The sequence below is a fragment of the Marmota marmota genome, unplaced genomic scaffold (genome assembly GCF_001458135.2).
Source record: "Marmota marmota marmota unplaced genomic scaffold, marMar, whole genome shotgun sequence".
NCBI lineage: Eukaryota > Metazoa > Chordata > Mammalia > Rodentia > Sciuridae > Marmota > Marmota marmota.
The window spans coordinates 8,376,153-8,389,887 of NW_026000206.1; the positions used below are offsets into that span (position 1 = coordinate 8,376,153).

General features: G+C 54.6%; 1 long non-coding RNA gene across 1 annotated transcript in view; it reads right to left on the minus strand.

The window, feature by feature from the left end:
* LOC125612732 overlaps window positions 1-13,735 on the minus strand; it is a 32,558-nt gene that overhangs the window by 1,285 nt on the left and 17,538 nt on the right. Inside the window, exon 3 of the long non-coding RNA XR_007343205.1 lies at window positions 42-122. This is a non-coding gene — a long non-coding RNA (uncharacterized LOC125612732). The remainder of the gene's footprint in view (window positions 1-41; window positions 123-13,735) is intronic.

The window sequence follows — 13,735 nt, forward strand, 5'->3', positions numbered from 1 at the left end:
GGTAGGGTAGGCTTGGGGTTGCGAGTAGATCTTTGGTTTACCGGCAGGACTTCCAGGTTGGGGTCCACGGCTGCCCGAAGCCCGGTCCCCGAAGAAAGCTGTGAGCTCAGGAAGCCAAGAGCCTGGGAGAGACCGAGAGCATAAACTGCTGGAAGAACTCCCTCCAGACACCCTCCCGCGGGCCCTGCCCCTGCACACGCTTTTTCCCCTTTAATCTACCCGAGTTGGGTTTCTGTCATTTGCGATCAAAAAAATCCTGAGGGACAGAGAGCATGCAGGGAGACCGCTCCAAGGACGCAGCTCCTAGCAAGAACCAGGACGGGGCGTACAGGTCTGAGCTGGGCCGCGTCCAAAAATGACAGCGACTGCCACGCACCCCTCGAGGAAGAGAAGACGGACAGGGAGAAGAGAGGCGCTGGGAAGGTGGCGGGAGGCAGGGAATCACCTGGAGGAGCTGCAGAAGGTCCACGGGGTCTCGGGTCAGCAGCACCCAATGCAAGACTTTAGAAGGTGCCCCGCACACAATGCCACGTGACTTCCCCAGGACCTGCAAACTCAGAAAAGCTCTGCCGCAGGAAACCAGCTTGTAGCTGGAAACTGAAGGGTGGATCGAGGGGAAGGTCATGGTGGGGTAGAGAGGTGTCTACAGAGCCCTGCAGCACGATGTCCAGGGGTTAGCCATATTTCCTCATTGGAAGGCAAGCGCCCCCCACTGGCAGGACCAAGGACTGCTTTTGATTCCCAGGGGGCCTGGATGGGAATCTGAGGGACTGTTACTGGAGGTCCTGGGACCTGGAGATCCCAAAGGACATCTGGGTTACAAAAGAACAGGTCTTGGTATAAGATGAGACATGAAAATGTGGGCCTCTTTATGTGTTGTGATTCGTTTTACTCTGAGAAAGGAGTGCATAGGTAAGTAAATAAATATTTTCATGTAGTCAGAGAAAGAATACTGCATTGCAATTGGGAACCTGGACAGGAGCATCCGTTCACAGCAGCAAAACCAGGCTTCCCTGTTCTGCGCGTGCAGGACAGGGCAAGGCTTCTCTGGTCACCAGGTGTGGAACAGGAGCCAGCATGAAACAGAGACTGTGGTCAGACAGCCTAGTAAACACAAATACTTCCCCTAAGGAAGGGGCAGCAGCTTCCACAGTGGACTTGGCCTGATTACCTAGAATACTGTTTTAAAGAACAAGCTAGTTTTTTGACACATCAAGCTTATTCTGAAACTCCCATTACATTTTTTTTATTTTTTAATTTGTCTTAGTTAGTTATACATGACAGTAGAATGCATTTATGCACTTTGATAAATAAATAAAAGGGATATAATTTCTTATTTTTCTTATTGTACATGTTGTAGAATCACATCAGTCATGAGGTCACACACACACACACACATAAAGTAATAATGTCTGTCTCATTCTACTATCCTTCCTATCCCCATACCCTCTTCCTCTCCCCTCCCATCACTCCCCTCTACCTAATCTAAGGTAACTATTTTCCCCTAGTGCCCCCTCTTATTGTGAATTAGCATCTGCATATCAGAGAAAACATTTGGCCTTTGGGTTTTTTGGGATTGGCTTGTGTGGGGAAAAGTTACACTCATCCGTTGCTGGTGGGACTGCAAATTGGTGCAGCCACTATAGAAAGCAGTATGGAGATTCCTCAGAAAACTTGGAACGGAACCACCGTTTGACCTAGCTATCCCACTCCTCAGTCTATACCCAAAGGACTTAAAAGCAGCATACTACAGGGACACAGCCACATCAATATTTATAGCAGTTCAATTTGCAATAGCTAAACTATGGAACCAACCTAAGTGTCCTTTGATAGATGAATGGATAAAGAAAATGTGGTATATATATTCAATGGAATATTGCTCAGCTTTAAAGAAGAATGAAATTATGGCATTTGCCAGTAAATGGATGGAGATGGAGAATATCATGCTAAGCAAAAGAAGCCAATCCCCCCAAAAAACAAAGGCCAAATGTTTTCTCTGATATGTGGATGCTAATTTACCAGTACATTTTAATAAAGAAGATAAAATGCTAGGTCTTCAAAATGCACCCTCTTTGTATTTATCAATAATAATATTTTCTGAAAACTCAGTGCTGCAATCAAGAATAGAAAACACAGCCAGGCACAGTGGCTCATGCCTGTAATCCCAGAGGCTCTGGAGGCTGAGGCAGGAGGATCACCAGTTCAAAGCCAGCCTCAACAACAGCGAACCCCTAAGTAAGTCAGTGAGACCCTGTCTCTAAATAAAATACAAAATAGGGCTTGGGGTGTGGCTCAGTGGTCGAGTGCCCCTGGGTTCAATCCCCAGTACCCTCCCCTGGCAAAAAAAAAATAATAATAATAGGCAACACTGGGCAACAGGAGCACATGGGCAAGTGCCATGAATAACTGCCTGTCAGCATGGCCTTTGGACTGAGGCACAGCAGGCTCATGGGACACCACCCCAGTCTGCTGTGCAACTTCAAGACAAGGCTGGAGGAAAGTGCTTTTGGCCTCTCATGATTACATGAAATTCAGGATCTGAACCCCTGGAGAAGGGCTTAGAAGGATCAACGGAGGCCCTGGGAGTGTGCACAGAGTTTTTACGTGTCCAAATTAGGAGTCTTTTCCTGGAAGAGTACTCATAGAAGAGATTCAACCTCACACACGTAAGAACCACTGAACATGCAGAACTCTCTGCAGTGATGGAAATATTCTCTAACTACTGGACACGTACAATGTGACTCATGTAACAGACGAACCATGTAAAATTTTTAACAAAAGCAAGACCAGAGGGGTAAAGAACAGAGGAGTCCATGCAGGCGTCAGAAGCTGAGAGAAGGTCCACTACAAAGGAGTAGCCAGGGGGAATATTTGGGATCAAAAGCGCTTTGCTGCATCTCAGTCATGGTGGGGATTCCTTGCCTGTACGCGTTCTCAAAGTTGCTGGAAATGGACGCCAGGAAGAGCAAACCTTATTTTGCGAAAATTAAGACCTAAATTTGAAAGGACTCCATTGGCAACCTGTGGCTGGTGGCTACCACGTCTGGGGTGCCGCTGAACACAGCCCCCGCGGGCATGTGCCAGCCATGGTGGACGGGATTGCAGTGACGGTCAGATCCATTAGCTCAGGCACCGCTCTCCAGCTGTCACTGGAATCCATTGCACTGCTACCACCCTGCTAGGGCAACAGGCAGTGGCCACGCTGACCCCCAGCCCATCCCTCCACCCCCCTGAGTGAGGCAGCCTCCCCGGCAGGACGGCAACCTTACCAGAAGTCTAGGGCAGAGTCCCTGGTCCCACTCTCCGACTCCAGACTGGGATGCTGCCTTTGTGCTGTCCACAGGCTGCTCAGGCAGGGGACCAGGCAAGGTGACCTAAGCACGTACCCGTGTGGTGGATGACCTCCACGGACAACAGGCATCTCCCTCAGAAGCAAGCCCAAGCTCCCAGGACCCATTCACCCTTTCCAAGTCCACTCTAATTCTTTCCCTTGGGCCCTCTGATGGTTTCCCAGGTCCCTCTGACACAGTCCTGCAAACGGGGTGGCCTAAAACAGTACCTGTGTTCTCCTGTGGTCCTGGGGGCAGGAGTCTGGAATCCAGGTGTCAGCAGAGCAGGTTCTTCTTTGGGGAAAGCAGCGGAGACTCTGTTCCGTGGCTCCCTCTACCTCCTGGGGGTCACTGGCATTCCTCCGTGCTCTTGGCTCGTGGCAGCCTCCCTCTGACCTCTGCCTCCATCTTCACGAGGGTTCTCCTGCGCCTCCCTCTGTCTCTGTTTCCAACTTCCCTGTGTTTCTAAAGACAACATTCACTGGAGTAGGGCCCCTCAAGCCAGGGTGACCTCTTCTTAATGACATCTGCAACTGATTATTTCCAAATAACTTCCTCCTCATAGGTACCAGGGACTGGGACCTGATATTCCAGGAATTCCCGCATGGAACGCAGAGGACCAGGAATGGCTTCTCCGCGCCCATCTTTAATTTTATGTGTGGGTTCCCGTAATGTTGTTGCTATAAAGCGAGTGTCTGCTTCATGGCAAATGAGGCCTGGCCACTGTCCACCATCGCTGAGACCTTCACATCTGAGGGCCTCCCTTGTCCACGCAGGGCAGGTTCCTGAGGCAGGGATGAGGGAGGGTCTCTTATGTCGGTGGCCCTGTGTTTGCTGGTGGAACACACTAGGCACTCTGTTGAATGTGAGACCATAGAATAAGACAAATGTCCACTCCAAAGCCTCTCCTGTTGCCGGTGACATGGACCCAGTTTGCTTTTTGAGTCTTGGTTTCCTCATTAGCCACGTGTGACTGTGGACACCTCCTGACAGGGTTGTTCTGATCATTAAATAATACACATGGACCACTTCGCAGCCAGCTGGTGAGTGTTACTTTGCAAATCCTTCCCTTTTTGACAATCTTCCTTTCATATTTCTACGCCTATCCGGGCCTCATAATATAAAAAAAGGTAATTTCTATCCTATGTAAAAAAATAGACAAGAAAATAAATTAAAATATCTGTAATTCTCTCACTCAAAGATAATTATTGTTTAAATTTTGGTGTATCTCCATGGTCTTTTTGAATGCGTATATTTACACACACTCTTTCTGCAAAATTGGTTTCAACCTGTACATACTTGTTTCGTAACCTCTTTCACTTAACAAGCTAGTACATTTTCATATTTAATTAAATGGCTTCCGAAGCATGGTTTATGTGGCTGCAGGATGATCCATCATGGATACAGCACAGGTTATTCACTGAGCGCCCTCTCTCCACCTCTCTTAAACGATTTGTTGTAAGAGAGATTCTTACACAAGGTATCTGTGCACCTGACGGTTCCTTCTGGAGGAGCTGCAGGAATCAGAATGGCTAAATCCATCCTGTAAACGCTGTGTTAGGACTTCTCTGCTTCCTCCTCTCTCTGTCTGACAGCTTTCCCTCTTTATTTTATGGAGATAACAGAAACCACTGGGAGAGAACTGCCTTCTCTTCCCTTGACCAAGAACCTCCAGTACCTGGCTGCGCCCACACACAGGTCACTGTGTGACCTCCCCAGCACAGGGGAGGCCCAGCCCCACGGCTCCTGCCAACCCACCCAGGCAGCCCTCAGGAACCTAATCCCACCTTTCACTCCTGCATCTTTACCGTCCTCCTCCTAATTAGACCTGGATTGTCCCCGTGCAGATTCATCTCCTATATTGGCTTCTTTTTTTAATTGTTTTTTAGTTATTGATGACCTTGATTTTATTCATTTATTTATATGCGGTGCTGAGAGAACCCAGTGCCTCCCACATGCTGGACGAACGCTCTGCCACTGAGCCCCAGCCCAGCCCCTATGTTGGCTTCTTACCACGGCTATAACACGTGACCACAAACCCAGTGGCTTAGAGCAGAAAACACTCACCATCGTACAGTTCTGGAGGTCAAGTCACATGGGTTTGACTGAGCTAAAACCAAGGAGGGGACGGGGTCGTGTTCCTGCCAGAGCTGGAGGGGAACCTGTTTCCCTGCCATTCCACCTTCTATGGGCCACAGCTTCCTATGGCCCCTGCTCCCGGCTCCGTCCCTCGAGCTCCAACCCCTCTGGCTCTGGGCTTCCTGGCTCTGAGACAGCCCTTGACACTTGGGCCAACGTGGGCGACCCCAGTGGTCCTTTCAGCTGTGAATTGATCAGTGGATTAATCCACCCGTGAGGTCACAGCCTTCATGGGCCAATCCCTTTCCAAAGGCCCCACTCTGAGCACTGCTGCCTTGGAGACCAAGCCTTCAGTACCTGGCCTTTGGGGACATCCCAGATCCAAACGATAACAGCCCCTTTGCCATGACAGGTGACATATTCCCAGGCTCTGGAGATTTGGATGGGGACAATTTCCAAGGGAAGGGTCTTCATCTGACTGACCACTCCCCACTCTTTCCTCCCTGAGCCCACTTCAGCTGGGACCTCCTCCCACCAGCATTGCATCCCTGCAGAGGCATCAGTGGTCACACAGCAGCCTGCTGGGGGCCTGCCTCAGTGGGTCAGCTGCTGGTCATGTTCCTCACGCAGCTTCCTTTAGCCTTCGGGATGCCGCAAGTCCCCAGTTTCCCCGGAATTTCAGTGTCATGGCTGCTCCTCCCCATCTCTTACCGCATCACCCCTTCCTCCCGACCACTAAGTGCGGCTCGGGGCTCACTCCATCTGCAGAGCTTCCTGGGGCAACCTCACTGGGCCCTAGAGCACCGGACAGTTCCAGCCCTAGCACCTCCTCCGAGCTCCCAACTCTTTGGTACATTGGCCCCTGACGTCTGCCCTTGGATTCCAATAGGCCTTTCCACGGGGACACACCCCACACTGAACTCAAGGTCCCCCATCTCCACCTGTGCAGATAGTTCAACCATGTGAGGTGCCCTGGGTGACGCCGGCTCCTAACCCAGTGACTGCCATCCTCGCAGAAAGCAGAGGAGACCTCGGCACACAGACAATGCCATGCGGCCACAGAGACAGGATTCATGCTGCCACAAACCAAGGCTGCCGAGGATGGCCAGCAGCCACCGCCTCCTCCTCCCAGCCAGGCCTGCCAACACCTGGACTTCAGAATCCAGCCTCCAGAAGGGCCAGAAAGTGCACGGCTTAGTCCCTCCCTGTGTGGCCCTGGGGCAGCTGTGGAGGAGGCACACACAGGGTCCTCACCCGTGGACCAGGGAGGAGGTGGCTGGAGAGGCTGATGTGAGAAGCAAGAGGTGGGGGGCTCTGAGGAGGGAGGGAGGGGCAGCCTCCGAACCAGCCGGGAGCTGGGAGCCCAGAGCCCAGAGCAGGCAGGAAGGTGGGTGCTCCCCACAGGCTCTAGAAGGAACCAGGCGCTTCCCGCCCTCATCTTGGCCGCAAGAACCGTCTGGGACTTGCACCTTCCAGAACTGTAAGGAACTAAATCTGTGTTTCTCTAAACTTTGTGGAACTTTGTTACAGCAGCAACAGGACCTGAATGCAAGATCAAAGAATAAACGTTCCTTTTATCAGTTTGGGGGCTGACCTTGCCTATTACTTCAATACACAGCAATTAAAACTATTTTTTTTTTTTTAACAAAGACACCCTTAGAACTGTCTTTCTGTTTGTATTCTTTCCTGGAATAGAGAGCTCCTCTCCACGAAGATTAAATAAACAAGCCGGGCACAGCAGCACGCGCCTGTAATCCCAACAGTTCAGGAGGCTGAGGCAGGAGGACCGTGAGTTCAAAGCCAGCCTCACCAAAAGCAAGGCACTAAGCAACTCAGTGAGACCCTGTCTCTAAATAAAACACAAAATAAGGCTGGGGATGTGGCTCAGCTGTCGAGTGCCCCTGAATTCAATCCCCAGGACCCCCCCCCCCCAAAAAAAAAAAGATTAAATCACACACCTTTCATTTTCTTAGTTTTTCCTGATTTCAGCGTTTGCGTTTAATTTCATAGGTCAGTGTCCTTCACATTCATTTCTGCCTAGGGATACCTGGAGAATCTGATGACCGCTACAGACGGCCCACCTAAAATTTGCCCACTGATGTTTGGGGAGGGTTAAGGCCAAGTCTCTCTGCATCTCATTAAGTGGAGGGAGAGAATTCTCTTCCTGGGTGTTCAGAGGTGGCATTCAGCAGGGTGGGGTGGGGCCTCAGGTGGGAAGGCACTCCCACAAAGAGACAGGGACCAGCAAGAAGCCCAGGTGTCCTCAGGTGAGCCACTGTGCCAGGCCAGGGTGTGTGAGGGGAAGGTGCAGAGCACGGGCTCTCGCCCTCCTGTTCTGGCCTGACCGCCGTCCAGGTCACCGTGTGGCTGCGTCAGGAAGACGTCACCTGGCCCGGAGGCTGAGAAAGAGGCTGGGGCCCAGGGAGGCCAGGGAAAGGCTCTGCGTACTGGGCGCAGCAGTGAGTGTCGAGAACTGGGAGAGCCACCCTGAGCCACAGGCTGAAGGCACAGGAACGCCTTTGCCCCACAGCTCTCTTTCCTAAGGTCCCAGTGAGTAAGTGCAGTGACCTGCGGGGACACGGTACCACCCTCTGTACAGATGATTCGGACCAAGGGAACCTGAGGAGTGAAGCGCTGTGTAAGGCCAGGGATCTGCAGGGTTCTGTTTCTCCAGAAGGAAGGGGTCAACAGTGGCGAATCCAACACTAACACTGATGGGATTTATAAGGGCGGAGACCTTGGGGGAGCTTCAGGGCTCTCAGAAGTGACCCGTATCATCCAGGTAGTGGGTGAAGCTCTGGGATTCAGGGGGCTTGTTAACTCACCTCGATCCTCGAGTTCCTGGCACCACACCAGGCCCCAATTCTTGAGAATTCTTATGGCTGAAAAAGTGTGTCAGAGCCCCGAGAAGCTGTACAACAGTTTGGCTGGCCACACGGTAGGATTTGGTGTTGAGTCCTACTCTGGGTTCAGACAGGCTTATGAGCAGCCCAAGAGAAAGCCGGGTGCCTCAGACAGGTGTGCAGGGGCAGAACACCGTGTTTACTGTGATGTGCTCCATGGAGACCCAGGGAAATGTTAGAGTGGTCCACTCCTGAGAGCTACAGCATCTGACTAAACCTTCTCATAGGAATCTTGTGGCTGGGGGTCTCTGGGACACTCAGGCCTATCATGTTCCCAGCTGGCAGCCTCACCTCCCGAGCCCCAGCAACAGAAAACCCCATGCCGTCCTTAAGTCCACCATGTCATCATTGCCCCGGGGCCTTTGCACGGGCTCTGAAGGATCCCTAGCCCTGCTTTCCCCAGCTCTGCTAAGAAAATCCTACTTCCTTGTGACCCACCTTTTAAACAGCCATCCTCTATACCCAAGTCCCCAGCAGCAGCGTCCACAGTAGCCAAGAGGCAGAGACAACCCACGTGTCCATCAACAGACCCATGGATAAGTAAAATGTCATCTGTCCATTTAAAGGGTCAGTGTTTGGCCTTAAAGAGGAAGGGAGTGTTGACACCTGCCACGTCACGGGTGAACCTCAACGTCCCGCTGAGTGACACGAGCCGGGCACAAAAAGACAGTGCCGCGTGATCCCATTCTTGTGAGGTCCCTGGAGTGCTCAGATTCACAGACACAGGAGAACGGAGGCTTCCAGGCCCGGTGGGGGCACGGCTGTCAGTGCAGACGGAGCTGCGGTTCTGCGCTGGAGAAGCCCTGGAGACTGTAAGGCAGTTAAGGGCACATTTCCTACCTGTGCTTTATCACCACTTTTTAACAAAACTCTTAAAAATAACACTGACCCCCCACCGAGGCTCCCCGAGTGTCCACACTGCTGGGGCTGCGCTGACCGCGGTCACCACGTCCCTGCTCACTGTGCTGCTGCTGCTGCCTTCCAGCAAGGGAGGCCTCTGGATGGAGCATAGCCTGATTCTTGCTGGTGCCTGAACCCCCCCGCCCGGCTCCTGGTACGTGGCCCGGGCGCCACACGTCTTGGCTTGTCAATGAGGACTCTAGGTGGGACGTGGCTGGTCGGTGTCAGGCCTCCCCTGCTCATTGGTATGACCACAGGCCCCTGGAGACCCACCTGATGCCTCTACAACCGACAGGTCATTTATACAGAGCTGGCTTGACAGAGCGAACCCTCCCCTTGAAAAACGGAGGTGAAGGCGGAGACACTGAGCATCCGGCAGCGATCGGGTGCTTCACAGAGCGGAGCTGAGCCTGCCCGGCCTCGTGGGCACCTGACCCACCTCCACTGCCCTCCTCCCTTATCGTATCGCAACCTGCAATCCACACGCCCATAAATACCGCAGCAGCATGTGACCAGGGGGTGTTGGGGTGTCCGCCGTGGTGATAAAGTGTCTGTCTGCAAAGCTCAGGGAGCACCGTGGTGAAGGATCGGATGGCTGCAGGGACAGCGAGTGGGCCTACGTCTTGGGGTGCAGGAGCGAGGGCAGCCTGGAGGGCAGGGAGGACCTGGGGAGCGGCGGGCGGACTCCAGGGTCTCCCCTCCTCCTGAGCCCCTGGCAGTGCTGGCTGCTCCAGGGCTGGTGTCCTGGACCTGGCTCGAGGCAGTCACTGAGTCCAACCCAAGTCCCTGCACATTCCCCAGCCCCTCTCTCCTCCCAGCCCCACAGTCACCATCTGCCTCCGCTGGGGTGGGAAGAGGAGTAGCCCCTGGGACAAGAGCCCCAGAGAGGGGCACTCGTGACCCCAAGATGAGCAAGGAGAGGGGCAGGCAGTGGGCTCTGGGTGGAGGGTGTCGAGTTGATTGTAAATGAGTGGAAACCTGGAAATCAGAAGCCACCAGACGGACAGCTGCAGGCCTGGTGCTAGCCGGGCCCACCAGGGAGGGTGGCAACTGCAGTCAGGTACTGAGGTGGTCTAGCAGGAGGCACTCAAAACCTCCAGCGGGGACAGGACGTCAAAGTGTCCAAAGGCAGACCGCAACGCAAGAGCAGAATTAAATGGCTTCGCTGACAATAACCACAGCCATGACTTACACTGACCGAGCACTTACGCAGTGTCAGGCACTGGGCCGAGCAGATTCAAATGGACCATCTCATTTAATCCTCCAGCGACTACACAGTACGATCCATTATCTCCATGCTCCTGTGAGGGAAGCAACACAGGGGAAAGCAGGTGACCTGCTCCCGACTGGTGTGATGTCCAGATAAGGAAGGGGGGGCCTGGGAGGCGACCATCAGAAATGACGGACAGCGGCGAGCCCCGGGTTGGTGCGTGGAAGCCTGCTGGGCCCCACCAGGGAGGGCGGCAGCTGGGGACAGCACCGCTGGGCCGACGGCCAGATGCTGGAACCAAGTGTCCAGGGGGGCCCAGAGCACTCCGACGCCTGCAGGAGGGAAGGCCAGGGAACAGCAGCCAGCTGGGTGGGCCCACACCTCCAGGTGGCCGTTTCCAGAGAGGCCACGCGGGCTGCAGGTGGGATGCCCCAGGACACGAGCAGCTGCCCTCAGGACAGACAGGCTTCACCCCAGGGTCCCCGCCCACCGCAGCAACACACAGCCAGGTCTGGGAGCCCGTGCAGAGCAGGTGTCCCTGGGTCGTCTACAGGGTGGGGGGTGGGCATCTGTGCCCAATCCCACCAGTCGTTGCTAAGTGTCCTCCCCAAAGACCTCAGTTCCCAGTGCGTCTCACGGGTGCAGAGCAGGCTCCACGGGCGAGAGAGCCCCTGGTCAGCGCGGACGGGCACAGCGAGCGGAGGTGGGGGCCCTGGCTGTGTCCGACCAAGGGCCAGCCAAGTCCCCGCACTGTTTTAAGGGGGTCGTCTTGCTTCTCAGTCTAGCCTAGAAACCTGACCCAGGGCAAAGGCCACTCTCAGGCTTCCCAGCATCCAGTGATGATATTGCCCCAGCCTTGGCCCACGCCCTATGCCAAGTGTCAGATTCTGTGGTGTGAGATCACGACCCTGCTTTACTGAGGAGGAAGCCTCTGCACACGATCCAGAGCTGTGAACCGCACGCCGCACACCGACGAGTGGTGCCGCTCACAGAGACTTCCCCGTGAACGGGAACTCATGGGTTCTGCAGTGCGCAGCCTCTGCAACCATATGCAGGGCTCTGTGTGAGAAAGGCTGTGCCACTTGCTCAACATCCCCCCCGCCAGGAACAGCAGATTGGAACCTTCACCTGTCTACTCCAGAGCCCTGATGCCTGCTCCTCAGCCCCTTTGCCACCACAGTCTGGGAAATGCACTTCATAACTGTTTGAGGATAGCACAGTGTTCCAAAGAAATGCATCTTAAATCTTTCAGTCTTTGGGGACACTGCTGAGTCATCCGGCTTCATGGCTTAAAGGATTTGCACATGTAGCCCAGAAAGTAGCCGCCCCTTCCAGCCTCAGAGTGGACGGCGTGAGTCAGGGCAGGCCAGGAAGAAATAAGCAGGAATCAGACCCAGGGAGGAGGGGGGACGCGCCAAGTTCTTTGACAGACAGCACGGAAGCCGAAGCCTCTGAAGGCAAAGGATGTGGAAAGACACCAGGGGGTTGGACAGAGGACCCCGCAGAGCCCTGCCCGAAGGGGGCTCTGTGACCCTGACTTCCTGTGGGTATCCCTCCAGGGGCCATCTCCAGCCCTGGGGCAACCCTGTCAGAGGCATGCAGGCCTCTGGGGTGGCTGATTCCCAAGTCAGTCTCGCCCGGCAAGGCTTTCATGCAGAGGCCAGCCTCGTTCCAGTGGAGGTCCAGGGCCAATGCCCGGTGCTGCTGGCCATCAAGCACCATGGCCAAGGACACAGGCTCCCAGGACCCTCCATCTCAGGGCTCCTCCCGGCTTGGGATGCCCCCCCTGGGCTGTGGACCTGGGCCCTGCCCTGGGCCCCAGGCTGGCTCCTGGGCTTCCCTCCCTCTCCTCCCCTCCAGAGCACCTGCAGCCCAAGTCCCTCTGGGCAGACACTCTGACCTCACTCCAGAGGGGCCTGCAGCCTCCCCACACTAGCTGGGCCACTCCTATCAAGGCCAGATCAGTGCCCAGAGCCCCTCCTGGTGTCTCCTGGCCTCCTGGTGACCTTGACTCTCTTTCCTGCTGAAACCTGCCTGGCTCCAGGACCCACCCTTCCCACTTCCTCCCCAGGGGCCAGGCTCCTTCCAGCCGGCTCCTGTCCTCCCTCTGACTCAAGGGCCCACATCCGCTGGCCTGGGCCTTCCCTCCCTCCTGCACAGACCTCCCCGGAAACTCATCCTGACTCCTGGCTCCGGCTATTGCTGGGACTCCTCGGAATTCCAGTCCCCTCCACTCAGCTGCCTGTGGACAGGGCTCCTTGGAGTCCGTCCATGATCTCAGACTCAGCAGGGCAAACGGAGCCTTTCATTTTCCTCCCTTGGCCACAGCCTGGACTTCCTCTGTCCCCTCCCACTCCGTCATCCCCACTATCAGCTGGTCAGCCCCCAACTCCAGGAGTCGTCGAGGACCCCTCTCCAGCCTACGCCTGGACTGAGCCTGGCCAAGCATGGGCGAGGTCAGCTAGCTGCAGAATCTCCAGCTTACCAAGGGCCGTTCAAGCCTGTTCCTTCTTCAGTCTACCCTCAATAAAGAAGCTGGAGGAATGTTCCTGTAACTGTCAATCATGCTACTCTCCGCCCCAGACCAAGGCTCATGTGCATCAAAACAAAACCCACCACTTCATCACCACCCTCGGCCCCTGCGACTCCCCCTGCATGGCCCCCAGCCACACAGCTCTCTATGCCTCCGACCCAGGGAGAGTGTCCTCCTGTTAGGTGTGTCCCGGGCTCACCCCTCCTACTTCATCTCGAAGTCCTTTCCCAGCACCTCCTGTCCCTTTCCCATTTTAAATCTCTGGGAGTCCTTAGTGCAATTCCATTTGTTCTCTCATTTCTTATTTATTGTTTGTCTTTTGTTGAGGGCCTGCCTGGAGCAGCCAGGGAGCCTGGCAGTCACCAGGAGGTGTTGAGAATTAAGATGAATGAGTGTTTGGACTGACCCGAGCGAAGGGGAATCAGGCCTTGAAGTCTCTCTCAAAATGAGCAACCCCGAGAGTTTCTGAGAAGTAGACCTACGAGAGCCAGAGGTCACGATTCTGCTGTCTTCAAAGAGTGGCTGCAGAGCCAAGGTCAGGCCCAGAAGTCTCGTCCAGGGCAGGTCCTCCTCTCATCACTCCTCAAAATCAGCTTCATCATCGCGATTACAACATTGTACGCTGCAGCAGTGACCAGGACCCTGGTGTTGAGAGCCACAGCCAGCCAGACTGCGGCACCCTGGGAAGGAGGGCAGCCGAATAAATGGGCCATTTAAAATCACCAGGCTCAGACTTCAAAGAAATGTTCACTTCCACCGTCACCCCCCCCCCCCCCCCCCC